Genomic DNA, 8,284 nt, shown 5'->3' with positions numbered 1-8,284 from the left:
ATCTGTTTGTAATTTTTACAGAAGCATAAGTTAAAAGATTTACAAGCCAGGCGCTGCTGGCTCAGGCCTGTAATCCTAGCTACTCAGGATGCTGAGATCTGAGGATCGCAGTTCAAAGCCAGCCCGGGCAGGAGAGACCTTGAGACGCCTATCTCCAATAAACCACCAGAAAACCGGAAGTGGCGCTGTAGCTCAAGTGGTAGAGCGCTCGCCTTGAGCTGAAGAGCTGAGGGACAGCTCCCAGGCCCAGTGTTCAAGTCCCACGACCGACACAAAAAAAAAGATTTACAATACAATAGTTTAGCTGGAGTTAAAATGGAGTATTGGCCTTCACCATTCAAAATAGAATTAACCAATCACATTCAAAACTCAAACCAATATTTTCTCATTTTCTCTCCTGTTTAGTCACAGATTGCATTTTCTTTTCTATTTCTAATTCCTTGAGCCAAAACTCTTGTCTTTCTCATACAATACCTTAGAATCTTATAATTCAAACTTTGGTCTCATGGTGCCTGCAATGATTATTTTTAATCTCAATTCCTACAGTGCCCCACCCCCACCCTTCCTTGATTCATTCATTTCATGAGAGGAAACTGGAATTCACAACCATGGTATTTTCAGAAAGTGGGCACTAGATGGAGTTTGCTCACTGTCGTTCTATTGTTCTGAGCGAGGGCAGGGAAAGGAAGGAATACCCATCACACTTGGCGGGTAGTGAGAGCTTCTTGATTTTACTGGCACCATAAAGTGCCGCCTCATGTGATTCTGCCCGCCTTGTGGTCCTGCATTACACAGTACTAATCAGCCCTGAGGAAACCTTCAACAGACCTGAAACTACAGTTGTTATAGATACATAGCACAGCTTTCCAGTTCCAAATCAAAGACAATTTCCCCTGTACAAAATGAGCCCCATTAGCCTTATGCTGCTGGCTCATCTCTGTAACCCACAGCTACTTAGAAGGCTGAGAGAAATCTAAGGGTCGTTTCCAAGCTGGCCTAACAGGGTAGTCTTTTAGTCTACTGTGAGATTAAGGATTCCCCAGGAAACCACATGTGGAGCTGTTGCCCAAAAATGTATACTAGTAGCTGCCTTGGGGAAAAAATAAAATAGTGAAAATGTAAATATCAACACCCAGGCACTGAGCTCAATCCTCACATCCAAAAAAAAAAAAAAAGGTAAGGAAGAAAAGAAGAAATAAAGAATTCATTTCAATTTTTTGTTTTGTATGAATCATTTCCATGTGATATTTCTTGTATTTTTCAAGTCTATTAATATATTCTGTATAGAACACTACCTTAAGATTGCTTTCTTGCAGTGTTCTTATCTTACACACTCATTAACTTAGGCCTTGGCCTTTGCAAAAGGTAGTTCTCTGAGAGGCTTCCTGCCTAGATTTCCTGATAACAGTCCTTCTCTTCTTGGAATTCCAGTTTCTTCTAAAAGGTCCTAAGCAACACTGCAACTAAGTCGTTGCCATGACTACATTTACAAAACAAAAGTTATCTCAGTTACCTGTGGAACTCTGCCTCCCTACTAGGCCAACACCCACCCTCTATCTTCCCTTCTGGGTGTGGGTGGGGCAAACTGACTAAATGGCTCCTGTATTTCCTGGGAGGCTATTTTTTTTTGTGGGGGGGAGGTTCCAGTCATGGGACCTGAACTCTGGGCCTGGATGCTGTCCCTCAGCTCTTCAACTCAAGGCTAGCACTGTACCACTTGAGCCACAGCGCCACTCCAAGCTTTTTTCTTTTTGCTTATGTGGTGCTGAGGAATCTAACCCAGGGCCTCAGGCATGCAAGGCAAGAGCTCTACCAATGAGCCGCCTTCCCAGCCCATGGAAGGCTATTTTTTTAATGTGGCTCCCCAGTTATCTGTTATTATGGCATTGAGAAGCTGGGTTGTGAAAAGACGCGCAAGACTACAATTAGTACGGAAAGTCTAGCGCCAGTGGAAGCTTACATGTATGCTTTCTAGAGTGGCTGGAGCACCAGTACTGAAAGGAAGATTACAACCTGTCTGGAGAACTAGGACAATGATTACATGATTGGTGAGTAAACTTGCTTCCCATTCCATTTTCACCACGGTTTTTCACTCTAATAATCCAATCTGTGGCCTTCTTATTCCCTTATTTTCTCCACCCCACCCCACACCCAACAGCAAGGGACAATCCCCCTCTATTCTCTTTTCTCTGTCTTCTCTAGAATCACTTGCAATATAAACAAATGTCCTCACCTACTCAGGTAAACTTTTTATATAGGTATCAGAATAAAATTTCTTGAACTATATAGACTTTTATTCACTTGATTTCCCTTAAGTAAATTAAAATAACTGGCTGTTGACAGGGCACATCTGGATATTTCTATCGGTCCCATAGAGATAATCTGTTACATTTTAGGACATGGTAGATTATATTTGCTATTTCCCCAAATGGACTTTACAAAAGCCATCCGTGGCCCCAAAGATGTTTCTGGACCTCTCATCATGTGTGACTAAATAGGCCTCAGTGAATTAAGCTGAGAAAGCTGCAAAACAAAGCAGATCACTTCAGTTATGGAATATTAAGAGAATAAAAGTAGCTTTATACCACTGGATCTTTAGTGAGAAGATAGAATAAAAAGAAGAAAAAAATATTGGAGGATGCAATATAAACCAATTGAAACGTATCCAACCGATGATCTGGCTTTGAAGTGGCTATTTACTAGTGTGGTCATAGACCATCGTGTCCAGAAGGATAAATCAATGTGTTTTGAAAGATCCTAAACCAAATATACTTGTAATAATGACCAAAAGCGTTAGGACAGGTACGTTTCTGTCCTCCTAATTCCAGCTTTAATCCTAACATGTCCGGTTGTTATAATACCTTCACAGTCATGCCACTTATGGATATTACATCTTATGTCTTCTCTGCAATATCTTAAATGCTCAGAGAAGTTACACCTTCTGACAAAAGGACAGTATGTGTGTCACACACATGGGGGCACACACACTCTGTTTGCCCGGAGTGCTGTGTAGCTTACCATGTCCAGTTATAGTTTAGGTCTAGCATCCACATAGGAGGGAAAACACGTGCCGTGCCGTTGGTCGGTCGGTCGGTCGGTCGGTCTGTCTGTCTTTCCACCGGTCTGTCTTCCCCTGGCATCACCTGTTCTAGGTCCTTCTCTGCCGCCGGCAGCCCCCCCCCCCCCCCCCCCCCCCCCGCGCGCTCCTAGTCCATCGATCTACTTCCCTGTAACTGACATAATCTTATTCTTATTCTTTGGGGAACAGATGAATAAACTTTTACCTTGTGGATATTGTACACACACCGTAACGTGTGTGTGTGTGTGTGTGTGTGTGTGTTGACGGAATAGAGTGTTTGCCATGCCTGACTCCCTGGCTCTGCCTCTCTACCCGTCTGTGATGCGATGTGTGTGCTGGGGCACTTGTGCCTGCGTATGTTCCCAGTGCGAACTCCAAAGAGAAGTACGCCCGCCAGGCCTGTGGGTTCTAACCGTGCTTCGCCCCCGGGAGATAGGATCGCCCCTCTGATGCCTCCACTCTGTTTGGGCCGGGGCCCCTCGTCTCTCCCTGTCTTTCCTCCTAGGGTTCCCTACCTGCCCTCCCCCCAGCCCCGCACACACACACTGTGCACCGCCACGCTCAGGTCCAGGTCCTCCACCACAGGCATGTGAGTGATGATGCCTCTACCCTCCAACGCCTGTGTGTAGGGTTTAGATTCATCGCCTCATGCCCCGAATCCTGCTTCAGAGAGAGTGGCAGAGCCTATTAGAAAAGGCTAGCTGTCTGGACAGGCTAGAGTACGAACCGGTGAGAAGGTCGTTCCGTCTGGTGTGGTGCCCGGGGATAAGCGACACACGGGTGCCACCTCCCCTTCCTTCCCCAACCAGCCAGCGGCTCTCGTTTGGCTTTCCTGTCATTCAGTGATGGATGAGTGGACTCACGCTTCCCATTGCACTGTCACCGTGGTTTTCCAGACCTGTGTGCGTGACGTACCTACTCTCTGTGTGTTAGAAGAAACCTCTCTCTGGTCTTCCCCCTGCCCTTTCCCTGCCTGTGAAGGGTGGCGGGTGGGGGCGGGGGGAGGGAGTGTTTTGTGGGGAGGGCGAGTGGCGGACTTTCACAAGTGAGCGGGGTGCCTCCCGAGGGCTCCTCTCTTGCTGGAGCCGACCCATCTTTGGGAGTTTTTTTTTTTCCTTTCTGGTTTCCACCTGGGGGAAAAAGAAAACAAAACGTACAAACAACCCCCCCCCCCCAAAAAAAAAAGACGGGCAGGCAGATGGTGGGACTGGGGCGGCTGTTCTGTCGGACTTTGCGCCCGCAGGCGAGCGCGGGGTAGGGCCATGCGTTGCCGCTCTCTCTTCCGTGTCCGGTCTGTGCGGGGGTGGCAGCTTTTCGGGTCGACCAGTAGTTTTGTCTGGGCCCTAGGCCTTGTCCTCCTCCCCTCCCTGGACTCTGGTCTTTGAGGGCGAAAAAAGGAGAGTATGAGGGAGGTCTCGGGAGTCGGGGGAGAGGGTCCCTGGGTGAGCGGATAGGTGGTGGGGCCGGTCCCGGCCCGGACTCTGACCCCCCCCCTCCCCGAAGTCACCTCCGAGTGAGCGCTTGGCGCATGCCGGGTGCGAGGGCCTGGGTCGCCGGCCCTGTGTGGCCTCCCTCCACGGCCCCGGCGGCCGGAGGACAGACCTCTCCGGTGGGAGGAGCCGTGGGCACGGCCGAAGCGAGCCTCGGGGCCGGGACCTGCCTACCATCTGCAGGGACTTGCCCGGTGGGCCCTGCGTAGGGGAAAACTCGAGGCGGAGGGAGCACCTTGGGAGTCGGGGACCCGAGCCCGGGAGTCCCGGGTGTGTGCGTGCTGGCTCTGTTGGGGACGTGTTGGGGACCTGGTTTTGGCATGGAGACATGAGGATTTTGTACCTGCAGGAGGGTGCTGGCATGCTGTGTCCCGGTGGCTGTCAGCAGGTCTTTGGGGTCTCTTTCGGATGCTGTGTGCCGGGCCTTTCCCATCTCTTCCCGGTCCGGGTCCCCCTGTCCTTCCCCCTGCACCCTGGGCTCCCGCTTCCCTGAGCAGGCCCTGTGCCCCTGTGGTGGCTTGTGGGTGTGGTGGTGGTTGGTTGGTGGTTGGCAGCTAGTGAGTCCCGTCATCCTTGATCTCTCCCCCGCTCCCGGTGCTGGATTCTGGCCCTTGCCTCGGCACACCGAGGAGGAGAGTGGTTGGTTGCCTGGGGTGCGTAGGTAGGCCCGCGCGGTGTGCTTCCCTTGCCGTGGCTGGCTTGAGGAAGAAAAGGGGGGGGGGCGAGTCCTGCCTTGCCTGGGCGTGTGCAGCATCCCCGTTCTGCCGTTGGGCACGCCCGACCTCCGTGGCTCCTTTTCTTTTTTCTTTCTCCTATTGCCCCTAGCTCTCCAACTCCCCCGACCTGCCGCTTCCCAATGGCAGGCCTGGTCGGCCGCTGAGCTGCGCTACTCCCAAGCGCTGTCCGTGGCTTTTTTTTTCTTTTTTTTCTTTTTTTTCTTTTCTCCCTTTCTAGCTCTTCGGTCCTGTGCCCAGCAGAGGTGTCCTGGTTATCCCGAGTGCCAGGGACGTTTAAGCCCGTGGTATTTTTTCATTTCTTTTTTTCGTTTTTTTTTCTTTTTTCTTTTTACCTCGCTCGTTACTCACGAAAGGGTGTCTGTCCTGCTACGCTTTTATCCCAGGCTGTTGGCCCCTCTCAGGAGCCAAGCTTCCTGGGCCACCGCCTCCAGAGTGCCGTGTGGCTGTCTTCTCCACCCCCTCGGTGTGATTGATGTGGTGATGTTGTGATCTCCTTCGGGCCCGGGCCTAAGCTGCGCCAGGCGAGGGACGGACATTCATGGTGAATGGGAACGCTCTTCTCGTTCTGCCCGTGGGCCCCTGCCCTCACTGTCCCACCGTGCAGGCGCCGGTGGTATGCGGGGAGGCAGGGGTGCGGCAACCGGGTCCGGCTGCGCTCTCCCTGCCCTCGCCGTGAGGTCGGGGACTTGTACACGCTGGAGGAGGGGGTCGCCCTGATCTTGCTCCTCTCTTCCCGTGACTCGTTATCGGCACGGGGGTCGGCTCTCTCCGCAGAGAGGGAGGGTCGGTGCTCCGTGCTTGCCCATGCTGTGTGGTGTGAAAAGCCGCGCCTCGCGCTCTGCCCTCTTGCGGTGCTCCCGGAACGCTCCCGGTCGGTTCTCTCAGGTGCCTGAGACTGAGTGGCTGTGTCGTTCCCGATCCTGGCATTGTCCGCTGCCTTGTGCCAGCCTGCTGCCCGTGGTGTGTTCCGGCCGTCCTTGGGTTCGTGGGGCTTGTGTGAGTGAGAAGTTACCATTGAGGTTGACATCTCTGCTGGGGGGGTCGAGGCGGTTCCCCAGAGGAGCGCTCTTCCCTTTTTGCGCTGGGTGGTGGCTTCCCAGCATGAGCTGCCGCCCTGGTCCTGGCTTGTCTTCCCTGCCATGTCACCTGGCTTTTATTGCACCGGGGGACCTTAGATGTTGCAGTGGGAGGCGAGCCGGGCCTGTGCGGGCTTTCCGCCCGTGTGCACGACTTTGCTCTGGCCCCGCACGGCAAGGCCGACTGACCAGGGTTGGTGTTGCTGCTGCCGCAGAACCCCCCTGCCCCACCCTTCCCTGCCCCCGTGGTGGGAAGGATGGACGCCTCTGATGTGTGCTGGTCCGGCGGGGTTCCCGTCGGGGTTGAGTGCGGGCCACCCTCAGAGTGAGGAGAGGTTCTCTAGCGATCCTCGTTCGGGAAGCGGCGTGCGCTGCTGGGTTGGTGGGGGCCCGCACCCGATGGGCTCCCGCGGCCCTGCCGCTCCCTGTCCCACTTTTGAGCGTTAGTGGGTGCCCACGTCAGTAACTGCGTGCCTGCGCCTCCCCCCTCTGAGCTGGGGGAGGGTCCCGCGGGGCCTCTCCCTGGCCGTCTTCTGGTGTGGTGAGTGGAGGATGTTCCCGATCCGTCCCCGCCCCTGCCTCGCGTGTGGTGTGTCGAATGGCGGAGCCTGGAGCCCATGCCGGGTCACGATGCGAGGGCGTGTGGTGTGTGGCTTCCCGGCCTCGTGCTTGGGGTGCCGTGGGGTTTTTGGGGGTCTGGTCCCCCTCCACTTCCGGCCCCTGGCAATGCTGTTCCCGAGCGTCTGTGTGGGCCGCCGCCCGTTGGTGATGATGGTGCTGTGCGGGCGCTGGGCCCCACGGTGTTCCGGGGCCACTGTGCCCGTGGTGGTGTGCCGCTCAGGGGGGTTCTGGCCCTCCGGAGCCGAGGATCCCGGTGTGTATGGGCCCTTGCTCACGCGGCCGAAAAAGAGGCGGTCGATGATGGGTGCTGTGCCTGGCAGTGTGGATGGATGCGGTGGGGCCCTGCTGGCACAGGCAGCTCCGCGGGCGTTCACGGGGTCTTTGAGGTGTGTGCGAGCTGCCTGTTCCCTCTCAGGCCTCTTTTGGGGGGGCCCGCCGCTGCCACGGTGGGGGTTTCCGGTCCGCTGGTGGGCCGGCTCGGTGTCCCAGGCATTGCGCGGGACCGCCCCGGAGTTGGGGGTGGTGAGATCCCGCGTTCGTTTACCTGGCGTGTCGGCTGTGCCCGGAAAGGTCTCACCTCCCCGTTGGTCTGCGGCTGCGCCACTCGCCCGTGTGAGGGGGTGGCCGCTTGCTCACTTGCCTCTCTCCCCGGTGACCCGACCCGGTGACCCTCGCACTGCTCTTCTTGTTGTGCTTCCGGCATGCCCTCCTCACCCGCATCAGCCTTCCGCTATCCTCACAGGTTTGGCCTGGTGGCCGGCCACCGGCAGACGGTCAAGTTGGGCATTGTGTGGTGTTCTCTTGGGGGGGGAGACGGCGCTCAGCTCGTGAGGCTGCTCTCCCAGTGTGGGGGAGGCACGTCGTCGCGGCGGAGGTGGCTTTTGAAGGATCTTCCCGGATCGGTTTTGCTCATGACGTGAGGGCTCCTGCCAGCGGGACTACCAGTACGCCACGGGGGCGATGGTGGTGAGATTCCCGCGTGCGTCCCTCGTTCGGGAGTTGGCCGTCCGAGGGCCTGAAGCCGGCGTCACGTGCCTCCTCCCGCTGGGTGCCGCCTCGCGTGCCTGCACAGTTGTCCCGGGTTCCCGCGCCTCCCTCCTGCTTCGCCCTGCGTAGGCTTGCCCTCATCGTTTCTTCCGTCTCGAGCCATGTGGTTTCGTCCCCGCCCCTGTCCCGGATCCGGGGTGTTGTGCTCTCTCTTGGCGTGTCTCCGCCGCGTGCCCGGCGCAACCCTGGTTCCCGTGCCTGGCCCTGTCTGCTCTGTGCCGGCGGTGTCTGCGT

The sequence above is a fragment of the Dipodomys spectabilis genome, unplaced genomic scaffold (assembly GCF_019054845.1).
Source record: "Dipodomys spectabilis isolate Male_0828 unplaced genomic scaffold, ASM1905484v1 ptg000012l, whole genome shotgun sequence".
NCBI classification, from domain to species: Eukaryota; Metazoa; Chordata; class Mammalia; order Rodentia; family Heteromyidae; genus Dipodomys; species Dipodomys spectabilis.
This window is presented reverse-complemented; position numbering follows the sequence as displayed.